The following is an 18,088-nucleotide window of genomic DNA, read 5'->3' as shown; positions in this document are numbered from 1 at the left end:
CGTATCCTACACGCGACCTTGTAGATGCCACTTGTAGTTAACTTCCACTCGCTCGATCGTATGGTGGTCCGTGCTGCTAGCGGGGTAACAGCGGTGCGGGAGAATTATTCTTGCTGATATATCAGCTGCGTATCGGATCACTGGCGGGGTAGCCTGCCCCTACCAGTGTGCAGAAGATGTTTCTGCCGATAAACTACCGGCTATTGTTATCGCGCAGCACAAGAACTAATCGACAAAAAAAAACACCCGTACGATAACTCGTGTATTGTTATTTTGCAAACTCAAACGGAGATGAACAATTTGCGTCTAATCGAGACGAAAGCAAAACAACGAATGACAGAGCCATAGTTAAATGCCAAATGTTTTGAACAAACTGAATGTCTTTTTAATTGTTAATGGTTCAATGATGTTTTGAAATGATGGGATTCATGAAAGTGAACCGATCAGTTAAAACTTTCATCAATCTAGTAGTACCTAAATTATAAATATTAATTGCTGGTTGCACTGTTTCAACGAGAGCAACCTTCTGTAAAACATTATCAATACCAATACAGAGAAACATGACGATACTAACGCCAGTGGAAACCTTTTAAGTGTAGTAGTTTGGAGCTGCCAAATACTTTGAAAAAATGCTAGAGCATGATTTGCGTTATGCCTCACACGCATTTATTGTACTGGGTAAAAGTTTCATCAACAATTGCACTAAAAACGCACAATTTTGTACTGGTTTCGCACCATCCAACTTTTGCGTCTATATTCAAATTATTCATGTCAGCCTTTGTACTTAGTATCTTACAAATAATGTCTAATTAAATTTGGTTCCTTAAATAATCGAATTTATATGTGAATACGAAATTCTTTAACGCATTGATTGATATTATTTCCTTCATTTCTGAGGTGCATCAAAAGAATGGCCAAATACCATTTAATATGGGTTTTAGAAACCTAGATGATACCCAGAGGCCAGAATGCGACCTCAAACATCATTTAAAATCCAGATGACTGCTTCTGATTGCTTGAAAACATCGTAAATTTGCCAAATATTGTCTAGTCTGGGTATTTCGATGACGACAGTTTCGGATCAACAATCTAAAGCTACCAAATATTATCCGATGAGGCCAGAAATCGACTTCAGACGCCGTTCATATTTCTAGATAGTAGTTTCCGGTTTCTGGAAAATAGTCTCAAAGGTACAAACATTACCGGATGTAAGTTTTCCAACACCCGTAATAATGTTAAGAGGCCAGGAATCAACTGTATACTTCATTTTGAAATACGAATTTACGACTTCCGCTTTCTTGAAAACATCTTTAAATTGCCAAATGCAATCCAATTCATTCATTATTACTTCAAATACAACATACATTCAATCTTTGGGTTCTTGAACATTGTTGTATTTGAAGTAATAATTCACGTATAATATTTGAAATTTGTTGTAATATTCGTGCTAAAAATAGTGAAATGATAGAAATGGTCTAGAGCACCGCCGGGAACGTTCGAATTGAAATGATTTTGAGGCCACATATTTTGATCAAAGCAGCTAGTATTGAACAGTCTTTGGGTTTCGTTTCTTTCCATAACTTTTGAACCACATATCAAATTGTTATGAAATTTATTACTTGTAAGTCCGATTGAGCTAAAACTTTTCATAAAGTATTCTATACGTTTGTGCAATCGATAAGTTGAACAAACTGCAACGATTGGTTTTAGTTTCCACTACAGGTGCGATGCATAGTGCACCCTCGAACGCCCTGAACGCAATTTTGAATCTTCTTCCACTACATCAATTTGTGCAATTAGAAGCTGGGAAAACAGCTCTAAGATTACAGCGAACAAAGTCATCAGCTACAGGGACCGCTGAAGGACACCTGAGTATTATAAATCGAATTCGCATCAATCCATTAGTAACAGTTATCAATGACTGGATGGAAACGAAATTCATTTTTGACCGTAAGATTAACGTGGAAGAACCGAACCGTTCTCTTTGGAGTTCGGGAGGGCCACAAACTCGTCCAGGATCTGTAGTATTTTATACTGACGGATCAAAACTCAACAGTCTAGTGGGAGCTGGAGTAACAGGTCCCGGAATCAATCTGTCAGTCTCTATGGGTGGATGGCCAACCGTATTTCAGGCTGGAATTAAGGCGATTAAAGAATGTAGCACTGTCTGCTTGAAGAGAAAATACAAGCATGCAAATATTTGCATCTTCTCTGACAGCCAAGCTGCTCTAAATGCGTTAAAATCATTTACATGTACGTCAAAACTGGTGTGGGAGTGCATTCAGCTGCTTCAACAGTTGTCTAATCAGAATACAATAAATCTTTACTGGGTTCCGGGACATTGTGGAATAGAAGGTAATGAAAAAGCTGATGAACTAGCCAAACTAGGATCTTCTAAACAGCTTTTCGGACCAGAACCGTTTTGTGGTATCTCTCCATGCTCCATAAAAATGGAATTCAGAAACTGGGAAAAAATGATGATAGATTCAAACTGGAAAAATACTATCACTTCCCGGCAATCAAAACAGTTTGTGATGCTACATGCATCAAACACACACAAAATTGCTCTATCTAAAAAAGACCTATGCCCCTATATAAGACTAATTACAGGGCATTGTTCAGCCAAATATCATCTGAAAATAATTAGAAAGGCTGACAACGATGTTTGTCGTTTTTGTAATGAAGAAATCGAGTCTTCAGCACATTTATTATGTTTTTGTCCAGCACTTTACAACAAAAGAGCAATGTTTTTCAAAAAGGGACTGTTACAGCCCTTTGAAATTTGGCTGTCTTGTCCTAATAAGGTAGTGCAGTTTATACGGCACATAATACCAAATTGGGATCATACCTAAATCAGGGGCTGAGAGTTACTTCTCATAGTAATTTTTCACTCTGATCAGGTAATAAAAAGCTGGGGAATGCTACAATAGATCTAATTTTTGGTCGCGGTAGCTAAAACCCAACAAAAAAAAATTCTGTACGTTTTTTTCCCCAGCAACTCACATTTCCTTTCTTCATGGGGGGCTCAACCGAGATGTGGAGTTGTTGGAAAGCCATTTGAGACGTAGAAAGCTACGATTTGAGTGAAAAAATTAACGCAGAAAAGTAGTTCAGTAAAATTTAAGATGGCCGAACGAAAATTTCACTCAGATCGGCTTGGCACGAGAATGTGAGAGGCGTCAAATTGACTCATCGGGAAGCGAAGAAACAATGGCGAAGAGAACACTCGCCCATGATGCAACGACGGTGGCCGAAACCGAGGAGCATGACAGCCGTCATGCAGAGGAGGATTTCGGCGATGAACACGACGGTGATTATATCGACGACGACGATGATAAACAAAACAACGACGACAGCCGCCATAACGACGATGGCAACAGCGATGATACTAATGACGAGATCTCGTTGCGTTTCCGTACTGATGCACCCACATCAACACCGAAGGATACACGAGCTAAACCGGTGGAACAACGACTGTATTCATTCCGCGACGTCGAAGACAGCATCGAATAATTCGGTGCTGAAGAGGGCCAGGATATAAAAGACTGGATGCTGCAATTCGAAACCATGTCGAAAACGGCGAATTGTAGTGACGAGCAAAAAATGATTATGTGCAGGAAGAAAATGACGGGCACTGCCAGACGATTTGTTTTTGCGCAGCTTGAAACTGAAGAACGCTCTGATTAAGGAATTGGCGCCATTTGTTCGAGCGAGCGACGTCCATCGCAAACTGGCTGCGCGGATGAAAAAGCCAACGGAAAGCTCGAGAGACTACATATACGAAATACAGCGCATCGCTCTGGCAATTGACCTTGACGAAGCAAGCATTTGCGAGTACGTGGTTGATGAAATCACTGATGATGATTTCCATCGATCTCCCCTCTACAAAGCCCAGAGCATCAGCCAGTTGAAAGAGAAACTCCCAAATTTCGAGAAGGTGCAAACGAAATCGACGAAAAAACCTCGAGCCGATGATTTTGGTTAGAAGCGAAAGGAACGTAGGAAACCGGAACCGAGGAAAGAGAGCGAAAATGCAGATACAAAACGCCACTGCTACAACTGTGGGGAACCGTCGCATGTGGCCACCGATAGAAATGCCTCCTAATTTCAAATTCAATAACGAGCAAGGCTGCAAACATTGAACTAGTACAATACCGAATTCAAATGATGTTGAGGCCACATATTTTGATCGTAGCTATAGTTTTAAACTGTCGGGTTAAGTTTTTTTTTCTAAAACTTTTAAACCACATGTGTTAACATTATGACATTCATTGTTTAAGGGTTTTAAAGCCCATTAATTTGAATTCAACTATGTTCATAGAGATATAGTAGCGATTTTCATATTTTGCTGCAGCGCCAAAACTGAAAGTTTGATTACAATGAAGTTCAATAGTAACCTAAGCGGCCCCCTAATAGACCCTTCGTTTGACACCAAGATAGGAAGAATCGGTCAGACCATCTCTGAGAAAAGTGAGTGTGAAAAAAAAAACGTGCACATATACACGTACACACCAACATCCACACACACATGTACACCTATACATGCATACATGCAGAAAATGCTCGGTTCGTCGAACTTAGTCGAGTAGAATATGACATTCGGCCAGTTGGATAACTTTTCTGCCTTTTAATTAGCCAGTGATCGCTAGGAGAAAGTCAAAATGTTTACTCTTATTACGTGATTTCACATTTTGATTAGCAACGGACAAAGTTACAATCCGATTACAATGAAATTCAATAGCAACCTATGGGGCAACTAGACCTTTCATTTAACACTAATTTTGTGAAAATCGGTTCAGCCATCGCTGAAAAAAATGAGTGAGTTTAAACAACCTCAGGATGACTTTTTTTTTTTTTGACAGTCCGATCATTTGCAACCAGTTTTATTGAAATCGGTTGTGTGGTTTCTGAGATATTGATGTTTCGTGATTTTTGATACATAACCTCTAAACTAAAAATCCGATTACAATCAAATTCAATAGCAACCTATGGCGCAACTAGACCTCTCATTTGCAATTAATTAATTAATATTAATCAATTAATAATAGCAATTAATCAACTAATACATACACACACATACATACACACACATACATACACACATACACACACATACATATACATACACACATACATTCACACATACACACAATAAATACACACATACATACATACATACATACAGAAAATGCTCAGTTCGTCGAACTCAGTCGAGTTTGGTTTTTCCAGTGATTGCTATACCTTCCTAGGAGAAAGTCAAAAATCTTTGTTTTCAATTCTATTTTTATATTTTTTACAGTTTTCTATTTTTATATTTTTTCTTTAATTTTTTTTACATGGTATACTTTTTTCGAAAGTAAAAAACTACTATTTTCAACTCTGCCGGAGACTTCATACCGACCAAACAAACCGTCCTGACTCTAACATTGTTTTTATTCATTAATACCATTTTTACACAAGTTTACTTTTTTCAAAAATGAGTCTTGTTGAAAAAATATTACTAGAAAAGCTTCAACCTAATCGAAAATGGTCGATTAACATCGATGTCTAATGTGGCTTGAGTTTGCTTTGCTGGTCGTCCAAACATTCCCTTTGTAGTGTCGAGGCATTTGGGTCTTGAAGTAAAACAACAAACAGTTGTATACGTGGCGGTTTTACCCCATGTATAGAGGGCGGCTTTACTCCAGTGGAACATTTTCATATTCCACCGAAAAAGTAGTCAAAACTACAAGATTACTCACGGCCTTCGATATACCCGAGAGAAGACAGATTCTGGCAAGCGATCAAACGTTTATTTACGAACAAAAGACAAAACAATAGATTTTTAGACAGAAAAACCCTAGCAATACTCAGAGGGAGAGATATGCGAAGAGAGTGTTGTGAGTCAAACGAACATGTCAAAATCCGAGCCAAACGAACAAGAAAGATGACACATTGAGAGGCATTGCAATAAGGTTCAATGAAGAATATATTTATTTTTACATGTTTTTCATGTTCTATTGCTAAACGATGAATTGAGCTATTGCGAAACAGAGTGGTCTATGTGCCATCGAGCAAATTTTTCAGGAGAAGCAATTTTCGAAAAATCTTTGAATAAAACGGATCTCTCTGTTCAACGGATTTTTTCAAACAAAATGTTCTAATATAAAGGTTATGAAGTGGTTTAACATTGAGATACATAAAATTAACAAATTCTTTGCGAAATCGGTGATTTTATCTCACCAATGTTCATAGACCACTCTGACTTCATATATATTTTACTGGAATCCTCGTATCGTTTCGGAACAGACCACTATGTACATAAACATAAATAAAAATGACGTTAACTCGTATAAAATGGCTAGTGTCACATGTTATGTGATGTACATGGCATGTCACATGTAACATTACATATAACACAACATGTTACATATTACATGATATTTTAAATGTTACATTTTTTGTGTTACATTATGTGTAACATGCTACAAATCACGTGTAACATGTTACAGGACAAATAACAAGTTACATATCAGATGTAAAATGTTACATATCACATATAACATGACGGTATTTATTCACTTCACTTGCTTCCCTACGAGATTTTTATGCGAGCAGCGCAGTCGATAGCATCATGATGGTATGTGGGGATTATAACCAACCGCGTATTGTATGGGACAACTACAATGGTGTCATTAAGCACAATGAATCCACGCAACTATCGAACGCGAGTGCTACTCTTATTGACGGTATGGATTTTTTAAACTTGAACCAAGGAAATTTAACTCGGAATCACCTTGGACGCATGCTTGATTTGGTATTTTACACCTCTGGTTGCGAAATCTCCGTTGATGAGAGTGTTGCCCCGATGCTACCCGTTGATGTACACCATCCCCCCCTAACAAATTTCTACTACTAACTTGTGTAATGCGATTGGCTGTTCTAGTGACACACCCGTGAGGCGGGAATTAAACTACAGAAGAATCGATTTTGAAGCTTTTAATGCTTTTATTTAAAACATTGACTGGCCAGCACTGTTGAACAGTAACGATGTGGACTTGATGGCAGCAAACTTCTGCTCAGTTGTTGGTTCATGGCTTAGAGAAAATTTACCATTTGTGAAACAGCCTTTCACTCCAGCTTGGAGTAATCACAGCTTAAGAGTTTTAAAGCGTAAACGAAACGCATGCCTGCGCAGGCTTCGCCGTTTGCGGTCTTACGAATCTAAACAAAATTTTAAACGCTCAAGTGAAGAATATCGGCGGTTAAACTCTAGTCTTTACAAATCATATGTTCTGGGAGTTCAAACAGACTTGCGCAGAAATCCGAAAAAATTTTGGAATTTCGTTAATTCAAAACGGGAAAGTCGCTCAACTCCTTCGGACGTCTATTTGGAGGAAATGGTATCCTGCTCGGACTCTGACTCTTGTGAGCTTTTTGCGAAGTTTTTCTCCTCAGTATTTGCCACGGATTGTGCCTCAAATGACGATGCTCGGCGTGCTGCGGCTAATGTGCTAGCCGACCTTGTTGATCTTGACATTTTTGATGTCACACATGACATGATTACTACCGCCGCTTAGAAACTTAAATGTTCGTACACTGTTGGCCCCGACGGAATACCGGCCGTTCTTTTGCGCCGTTGTATTGATATTCTGGCTGCTCCACTTTGCACAATTTTCACCCAATCTTTGGCTCAAGGGAAGTTTCCTGAGGTATGGAAGCACTCCTATATGTTTCCGGTTTTTAAAAGTGGTGATCGACGAAATGTCAAAAACTACCGTGGAATAACTAATCTGTCAGCTGCGTCTAAATTGTTCGAGATCATTGTAAGCTCTATTGTTTTGAATTGCACACGCAAATACATTTCTTCGGACCAGCATGGTTTTGTTCCTGGGCGATCTGTAACAACAAATCTGATGGATTTCACGTCGAATTGTATTTCTGAACTCGAACGAAACGTACAGGTTGACGTTATTTACACTGACCTCAAAGCTGCCTTCGACCGAATTGATCATCGAATACTGCTGAACAAAATTTCCCGTCTTGGTGCTTCATCACGGTTCGTTAAATGGCTTGAATCATTCCTGTGCAATAGAATTTTGCAAGTTAAGCTTGGATCAGGTCTATCGTCTGCGTTCACGAACAAGTCTGGCGTACCACAGGGTAGTAACCTAGGACCGCTTCTATTCATTATTTTCTTCAATGACGTTGCTGATGCACTTGGGATTGGTTGCAGATTGGTCTACGCCGATGATTTAAAAATTTACTTGACGATTCGCACCATCAAGGATTGTTATCATCTACAATCACTTTTAAATACCTTTGTGACGTGGTGTTAACTAAACTCGCTAGTTCTAAGTACTGCTAAATGTGAAGTGATAACCTTTCACCGCATTGAACGGCCAATACTTTTTGATTATGCTGTCGACGGAGAAGTGCTGCGCAGAGTAGATTACGTCAACGACCTTGGAGTTATACTTGACAGAAAGCTGACCTTCGATAGTCATCGTACTGCAATTGTTTCGAAAGCAAGTCGGCAGTTAGGATTCATCGCAAAAATTGGACGTGACTTCAAGGATCCCCATTGTCTGAAAGCTTTATACTGCTCCCTTGTACGACCCCTACTAGAAAACGTAAGTGTGGTTTGGAGTCCGCACCAGCTTTCATGGAACCTGCGCCTCGAGCGTATACAGAGACGTTCCGTCCGATTGGCCCTGAAAGAACTACCTTGGCGTGATCCTACGAATCTGCCACCCTGCCCGGATCGTTGCCGCCTGCTTGGACTAGACACTCTAGAGCACCGCCGCAAAGTACAACAGGCTGTATGCATTGCCAAGATTCTAAACGCTGAACTGGATTCCCCGAAGTTGCTGTCATTGATGAATTTCCGTGCATCTCAACGTATGCTGAGGCCCTCTTCGATGCTTTTAAACCAATTCCATCGCACGAACTATGGTTATTATGAACCTGTTGCCTTTTGTGTGAGAACATTCACGAGTGTCGAGCATCTTTTTGATTTTGGTGTGCCTAGTCATATTTTTAAACGTAGGTTAACTAATTCTAGTTACTTTTAATGATTATCCTTTTTCATTAAGACTTTATGTCAGATGATGCACTTAGAAATAAACTTCTGTTCGAGCGTCTTGATAGAATATTTTCACTAAACACTATACTTTTCATCCACTTTCACTATTTAATTCTATTACTTCTCACTTATCACTTGCATATACGTATTTCAACACTTACTTAGTGCCTTCGTCAGTGCTTATTTGGACTGTGGAGAAAGTTGCGAAGCCCCTAATGGCCATTCTGTTTCGGACGAAATTTCAACATGGTATAAATTAGCTTTAAAGTTCGATTTTTCGAAATTTTTCTAGTCTCCTAACTTCAGCTTCTTGAGTAGATGCGGTTTATGTAAAAAACTCATTTTTGAAAAAAATGGTCTGTTCCGCAATGGATCAATTGAGAATGTTCCAAACTTGCTTCATCATAGTGATTTTAATTGGTGGTTCACAAACTCACACTCACAACCAACCACAAACCCACATCCACAACCTAGCCTATGGCGCAACTAGATCTTTCATTCGCAATTAATTTTATAAAAACCGGTCCAGCCATCTCTGAGAAAAGTGAGTGAGAAAAAAAAGTTGCACATCCTGTAGGAGCCTATGACCACTGCTACCATTAGTTAGATATATTGTGGGCACTGTCCGAGTAAGTACCATATGAAGAAGATAGATAGGCAAACTCAATGATGAGAAATGCCGCTTCTGCGGACTTTAGAATTAAACACCCCAAGTAATAATCCGAATGCTTAGCACATTTGTTACTTTTTTATTAATGTTTTATAGCAGCAGTCATAAAAATAAACGCTTAAAGCTTTCTTAAAAATATATTTTTCACTTCTAAGTTAGAACTTTTGCATTCAGGTTTCACTGGTACACTTAAATAGTTTTCGATCCTGTCTTAAAACTTAGTACAAACGAACAATCAAACCATACAATCAAGTTTTGTTTCTAACTTCTCGTAGCAAAATAAAAACCTTAATACTTTGGGTATACTTTAAAAGACTTCACAAAACTTTCGTTCCTAAGAGAGGCCAAAAAACTTTGTCATCAAATTTTCTCGAAGTTGCAAGCAATTGATGGAAGAATTGAAAAAATCAAAGCGAGTGGAACATTCAAAAGGAAAGTTGAAACGAATATGCAGCAAATACTAACGCTGCCTATGCCAAACGTCACTTCATCTAGTGGAAAAGTTGATACTTATGTAGCCTGCGAAAATCAGAATCAGCACTGTTTGAATATAAAATCGGCCTGTTCAGAGGAAAAGCACACAGAGGACAACAGATTCATTTCTTCTAAAGAAGAGACCTATGCAAACTTGCTGGAGGATCTACTAGGGTGTCCCAAAAAAAATCGATGTTGAAAAAGTCAAGGTGCTCAGCCCTAAACTGAAAGATGATGTTATTTATAGCATTTTTGTAGAACATTTAGACTTTCTAAAAAATTGTTTTCAGGTTGCCCAAACGTGATTTATGAAAAAAATTTTATTTTTGTGGGGTTGTTTTTGAATATTTTACATGGTTCAGTTCAGCATTGCATTTAGTTTTTTGACTCCCAGAGCCCATTAAACATCACAGATTAATTAATTTTTCTTATGATTTTTAAATAAAACCCTTCAAAACACAAATAAAAAAAATTTTGATCCAGAACTGAAATTTTCATTGCAAAGCGGGATTTACGACGAAAATTTACATGAAAAAAGATACTTGATATCTTATCGGGGAGCTGAGGTATTGGTATTTTTATATGTGATGGATCATTATGCATTTTAACAAATATGTTTAATAACTGTTTTATTTTGGGAGATAAAAAATAACAATGTTCAGGAAACAAATGCGTTTTTGGATGACTGAAAACTTAGTAGAAGGTTTAAAAATTCAGAAAAATCTGCGAAAAAAGTTAGAACAAAAATTGTGATTTTTAGTGCCTTCAAATAAAAAACTCAATGTTGCACGTAATATATAACAGAAACATGATGTCTTCAGTGAAGTTTCTTGTTTTAAGATAACCTAAAACTTCGCCGAAGACACCTTGCATCTATCTTATTCTGATTAAAAAGTAATTTTTTTATCTCACTCATTGGTGGATTGATCACCCATCTTTCTACATCCAAAGATGCATTTTTGAATATCCTGAAACTTCTCCGAACATACCTTATGGCTATATTCATTATTTGAATCACTCATTATTTGAATTGAGGAAATTATTCGCACAAACGGCAAAAAAAAACACTGTGCAATGGAGATATTGAGCTTTAGAGGCATTTTTGAGAAAATGCATAGTTTTCCATCACATGTAAAAACGCCAATATCTCAGCCCCCTGATAAGATATCAAGTATCTTTTTTCATGTAAATTTGCGTCTTGAATCCCGCTTTGCAGGCAAAAATAAGTTCTATATCAAAAAAAATTTTATATGTGTTCTGAAGGTTTTTATCTAAAAGCTATGAGAAAAAATCACTTTTTTGTGATATTTAATAGGCTCCGTGAGTCAAATAATTGAATGCGATGCTGAACCAAACCATGAAAAATATTCAAGATCAACCCCACAAAAATAAAAAAAATGTAAATAAAAATACAAAAATAAAAAAAAATAAAAAAAAATTGCAAAACGGTTGTTTTGTAGCTTGAAAAAGTCATTTTTTCATAAATCACATTTGGGAAACCTAATACGATTTTTTAGAAGGTCGAAATGTTTTACAAAAATGCTATAAATAACATTATCTCAATTTAAGGCTGAGCACCTTGACTTTTTCAACATCGATTTTTTTGGGACACCCTAATCTACAGTCATGGGCTTTAAATTTTAATATCAGATACACCGCTTTGAAAGAGCTCTTAAAAATAATAAACATCCAGCTTTCCGATAAACTTCCTAGAGATCCTCGAACTTTCCTAAAAACGAAACAAACAATTTTTCTGAATCCAGTAGGAAATGGTCACTATTGGCACCATGGATTTAAGTTTTGCATAGAAAAGGTATTCAGTGGAATAATGCAGTCGACAAATATATTTATTAACATAAATATAGATGGTCTCCCAGTATATAACAGCTCCAAAGACGACCCAACAAACATTTGGGCTGAATAAAATAGCTAAAAATTTCAGAATAGCTGAATAAAGTCTGATTACAGGTGGAACTGATTGCCACAACATTCAGGTTGATATGTTAGCTGAATAAGCAATCATTTCAGGTTTAAATAAACTTGTAGATAAACCTCATGTCATCACTGAATTGTTGGCTTGTTAAGCTTTTTTTCAACTTAAAAATTTGACTATTATACAGCATCGATTAAATACTGAACAAATCGGCTGAATAAGCGCTTCTTTTAATATTCTGTATTCTGCTTAAAAGTTAATCTGTCAATTGTTTAATCCGGTGATTGAAAGTTGGTGACATTGCAAAAATGTTCAACAAACAAGCTTTTAAAAAGTATAAAAAAAGTGGAACGTTCCATAGAAGATTGAAAAAGAATCGCGAAAAATGGAAAGATAACTTGAAAAAAAATGCTAGCGGCTAGTGAAGAAGATTTTTCATCAAGCGAAACGGCTGCAGGTAAGATTGAAATTTTTTTGTTGTTGTTGAAAATTTAAAGCTTTTCTAAAACCACATGAACTTTGAAATGGGATTCTGTGCACTTTTTAGAATTAGAAAACCCGTGTTCTATTCCGGAGGCTAATGATTGCCAGTTTTCCTCGACGAACCTGGACGAAAAAAGCTCTACATCTTTCGAAGAAGACGGGTCTTCATTTCACATCTGGTCGGAACCACAGTTCCATGATGATGAGCACTTGAGTGCAATTTTAGAAAATTTGAACAACAAACCAATGGAAAAGTTCTCAGACAACTAGAAGGAATGGGCGCTTCAATACAACATAAGACACAAGGCTCTTGGAAAACTTTTACTTTTGTTGCGTAACCACTACGACGATGTGAACCTTCCCATTGACCCGAGAACTTTACTTGGTTCCCCAAAAAATACTGGTTCACGTTGCTCAAGTATATCTCGCGGAAAATATTGGCATCAAGGGCTCGGGAATTGTTTACGGTGTACGTTTAAAGATTTATCAAGCGACATATCGATCCAGTTAAACATAAACATCGATGGAGTGCCTCTTCATAAAAGTTCGAGGGCTCGGTTCTGGCCAATCCTGGCCAATATTCATGGAATGGAGCATGTAAAACCAATGGTGATTGGAATATTTTGCGGTCAGACAAAACCACTAGATGTAACCGAATATCTGTCTCCATTCGTAAACGAAATGATACCTCTTCTGCAAAATGGACAAACCATCAATGGCTGTAAAATAAAAATCAATATAAGATGCTTCATATGTGGTTCTCCGGCACGTGCATTTATAAAAGGTATACATTTATTGACATTGAACACCTGACTGTAAATTACAATTATTTTAAAAATTTTATTTTAAGACACTATCTGTGACTTTTTATTTTGCAAAAACAAAAACCTACACAAAAAAATCCAACGTTATAGCACTGAATTACCTGTTAGCACCCATTTACACTTTCTTTACATATTTTACACTAAATTTAAATAATAAAAAAAAATGAATATAAATACAGCGATTTTCTCGATTTTTCATTAGGTGTTGTAAATTTCAACGGAATTCACGGATGTTTAAAATGTACAACAGAGGGTGAATATTCATATATATCACGAACGGTAGTTTTTCCAAACATTCATTGCGCCTTAAGGACAGACACTGAATTTAGACGAAAGATATATGGAAAACACCACAAAGAAGATTCACCGATTTTAAAACTACCTGGTTTCCACATAATCAAAGATATCGTTATAGCTGATCCGCTTCACCTGCTAGAACTAGGTGTTATGAAACGCTGTCTCATCGGTTGGCGTGATGAAAGCCTCGGTTTCACTGCAAAACTTTGTGGCCGCGAGAAACTATCTTTCTATCTATAAAAACTATCAGCTGCATTGACAAGTATGAAACTACCGTTATAAATACATCGATCTATGCGAGGCATAGATTGTATTGCTTTTAGGAAAGGAGTTGAGTTTCGAATTTTTTTAAATTATGTAGGAGTAGTGATTCTTAAAGATATTTTAGATGACCGCGTTTATTTTCATTTCCTGCTTCTATTTGCTGAAAAAAATTCTTTCCAACTAAACCAGAACAAATCGAAAAATCAAGATGAAGTGCAAGTGCATCTTGATAAAAAAGGCGATTTTGTGAAATGTAAATTAAAAGGATTTACTTTAAGTACTGCGTTTAAAGATTCATGGTTTTTAACCTATGAAAATGAAATAGTAAGAACGTCTTCTGCGACAATGACTTCGCATAAGGATTTGAAAATTGCCGGTTGCCACCTTAAGCAAAAGGAAGATTTTTTCAAAATTCCTATTCGTTCCTCAGTTTTAAATATATATATAACTGATATAACATGCCATGGAAAAGAAAAAGTATATTGTCCTAGTGATATAAAATGCAAATTAATTGCAATCAAATACAAAAAAACTAGATATGTTTTTATACCACTTCAGCACACTATACAGTAACTATGTAGCATAGAAAGCAAGACTGTTTTTTAAAGATTAATTGTTTGATTCTTTACGTTTGATTTCTCATGTACGTATAAAAAGCAGAAAATTGTACTAAATATAATAAAAAGAAATATATTCAATATGGTATAACTAATTAAGAATTAATTTAAGTACAGTTAATTATTTAAAAATGGGTTCGAAACCAACCATGAAGCTAATGACTACAAATTATGATAGCAGATAAACTTACGCATAACTAAATCTACAATATATATTAAACAATATATTTTCCTCGAGCCTCGTTCCTATTCGTCACTTACGCCATTCTCGTCATTCTCATCATTCTCTTTCAGACTACTCGTTTCTGTTCCATTTTCTTCAGAAGATTGGTTATTTAAGATAGCGATTTCATCTGTGATAGTAAATACATAGAAATATTACCCTTGGTTCTATAGAAAGTAAAGCATTTTAATATTTACCTATTGAGAAATTAGTGGGACCAGCTTTCGGCTTCTTTGTTCGACGATGAGCGGTTGACATCCGCAATCCCTTCGCTTCGCTTCGTTTTTTCGCGTTTTTAGTGATGGATTTGAAAAAACTTTCCATCATTTTGATGGAAAAATTATTGTTTACACTTTTCACTATAGTAAAAAAAGCGCTGAGAATGTTTCTAAATTCTTTGATAGCATATTTTGGTTGCTCGCTTCGGCTCGTACCCGTCCAAGAGCACATACCATAAATTTCCGTTCGAAGATGTTGTCAATTAAATCGTAGCATACATTGAGCCCGTTGCAAGGATCACCTTGCGGTCCAATTACAGATTTCATATAGTTATACTGAAAAAGACGAGATAATTGACATATATAAAATATTTTTTTTAAACAAAAATGTAGAGCCTTTTATTCTATATTTCATGATGTGTTTTTGAGTTTCATGAGAGCTTATATTTGAACACAAATTAGCTATTTGTGATTTACCACCAAAATATCTAGTAGCTTAGTAGTTCAGTTATACTTACAAACTTCTCCATATACTCTGAATTTTCCAAATTTTGTTCCAAATTTTTTAAATCCGAAATTGATTTGACTGGCTCGAATTGAAAGTTATGAACAAGAGTTTCTGTCATTGTAACCTGTTGCATGAATGCCAATTTAATTTCCAGGTCGCTTTTCAAAGTAGCTACTGTTTTCACGAACATACTTCTAACGGCATCTACTATCGATTCCCGAACTTCCTTCTTAATTTTATCCAATTTGTCCAAAATTTCTCGCTTCGCAAGATCTATGCAATTGTCGGCATTCTAAAAATGGTTGTTTGAATAAATAATGTGTGAAAATATAGCTATTACTATACCTGAGCTAGGTTGAATGACATGAGGTCATAATTTGCCGGCAGGTTTTCATCAATACAAACGATTGGAAAGGATACCTCTCTTGCTTCCTCTAGTAAATTTATATGTGCAGATGCAGATTCCGTTTCTACCGGAGTTTCTAATATTACAGAAACGGGTTATGATCCTGTGACGTTTGAACCATCTACAAGCAAAAAATCACAAGAGGGTTGTGTGCAAAGCCACGACCGCAAGGATGAAGTAAAATACTTTTACAAGAAAGAAAACCCGGCTGCTTGCGTGTCAATCATTTTTTAATTTGTTGTTCAATTCAATATCGGATGAGATACCGATCACATCTTGGCGTTATCACTGACAGTGAGAATAAAGTATTCATTGTGATAAAATAAACAGTGAAAAGCTGATTTAACCCTCAGAACTAGACGGCTCATGTGTTGTCAATATGAGTCAACTTTTCACTGAATGCATTTACTAGTGCACTACTGCTGCTGTTGGTAAGGGAGGACTGTTGTTGTCGCTGTCTAGAACTATTATAAGCGGCTTCGACTGAAACAGGCTTTTATATAGGGATGAAAAACCTATCGATAGTAGTAGGAAATCATCGATAACTAACTAATCGATAACTAAAATGTCACACTGCATCAGCTGGCCCTGCTTATATAGATGCTGAGACCAACGTCAACCGCTGCGCTATCCCCGTTGCCACAGTAGTGGACGCTTCCGTTGCCATTGGTATCCGCTGCCCTGCATCACCTGGTCCTGCTTCCGATGCTGAGACGCGCTCAGCTATCCGTTGCCATACCACAGCTGTGGCCGTTATCCGGTGCACTGCTACTGCTGCTGTATCCACTGCTGCTGCAAGGGAGGACTGCTCCTGTTGCAGTCTAGAATTATAATGAGCGGCTTCGAGTGGAACAGGCTCTTATATAGGCCAAATTGCACATTTCAAATGGCAAGGTCTATGATTCAGTCGACCGTGCTTGGGAAGCAATCATATAACGACCAATCAGAGGCCGAATTTTTCGTTTTGACAAGGCTTGACCATTTTCAATAGTACAATAGTTTGAATAATAAAATTACAATTATCTGCATTTGAGAAAAATCTTAGAAGATTTTCCAATCTATTGCTGCAAGAACGAAGGAAATCCATCGAATACTAACCGATTTATTAGCATTTGAAATTGGACATATTTTTCACTTTTTTCGGTTTTAGATTTTCATTTTACATCCCCATGTAGCCGAACTTCCTGAGAGAAGTATTCTACTTCAAAACTTATCTCGAATATAATATACCTATCTAAATTTCAAGGCTTCTTACCGAAAGATTTCGCAAGATATTGATTGAAGTCCATGTCACTTTTTATAGGATTCGTTTGATGATTGAATTGATGTGTGCGTTTCAAACGAGGTTTTTTCGGGATTGAAGGGCCAGCATCGGAAACATCTGTTGTAGCACCGGATAAATTTGCTGCTGCCTCTTCCGCTTCAAAAAAGTTATTTATGCGTCGCTCCTTTACTGAGCATACTATTTTATTCCAGCTGGAAGCCGGACGGGATGACGGGTCTTTGTTTAATTTTTCAGCATTGCGATCTGGCCAGAATAAATACTTTCCCTGCACCCATCTCTGAGGTACAACCGAAAGAACTGGTTTACCTGCCTCAATGGTTTGCAGTACGCTGAAAAAGTTCTCTGTAAATAAATTATGATGTGAATGTATATAGTTGTTAGTATTATTAAACAGAAATGATTATAGAGAACTGACCTGACACGGTTCCGCAGTTTTTTTTCATTCTTCACTGTTTTAAAATCACTTTCAAACCTACAAAAGAACAACTGAAAAGACGCGATAGTTGGCTTCTCAGGGAATTTTCATTCTTCTAATGAAACATTTTTATTTTTCGTCAAGCCCATCAAGCCGTTTGTCAGTGTTGCCAAATATATTCAGAAGAGAAATTATTTATATCTAGAGTATTTTCAAGTCGAAAATTGAATATAATTAATTTGTTTGATATTGCTTGTTCATTAAATCTTGCCTGTCGAAGAAAAAAAAAACAAATCGGCAACTAACGTTGATTTTAACGTGTGCTTTGACAAAATTTCGAACGATGCTATGTCACGTTCATCCTCTATAGTATATGTATCATCCACAATAAGATTTCAATTCAATTT

The 18,088-nt window shown here is 36.9% G+C and overlaps 1 long non-coding RNA gene across 1 annotated transcript; it reads right to left on the bottom strand.

The window, feature by feature from the left end:
* Positions 1 to 14,340: 14,340 nt before the first annotated feature.
* On the bottom strand, positions 14,341 to 17,821 carry LOC129725713 (uncharacterized). Its single transcript, XR_008728150.1, has 4 exons — positions 17,682 to 17,821; positions 17,237 to 17,608; positions 15,047 to 15,403; positions 14,341 to 14,979 (listed from the first exon to the last, which is right to left on the bottom strand). It is a non-coding gene; the product is annotated as an uncharacterized LOC129725713 (long non-coding RNA).
* Positions 17,822 to 18,088: the final 267 nt, after the last annotated feature.

The sequence above is a fragment of the Wyeomyia smithii genome, chromosome 1 (genome assembly GCF_029784165.1).
Source record: "Wyeomyia smithii strain HCP4-BCI-WySm-NY-G18 chromosome 1, ASM2978416v1, whole genome shotgun sequence".
Classification (NCBI taxonomy): Eukaryota; Metazoa; Arthropoda; class Insecta; order Diptera; family Culicidae; genus Wyeomyia; species Wyeomyia smithii.
Note: the sequence above shows the minus strand (reverse complement) of the source record. Positions and strands in the feature narration are given on the sequence as shown.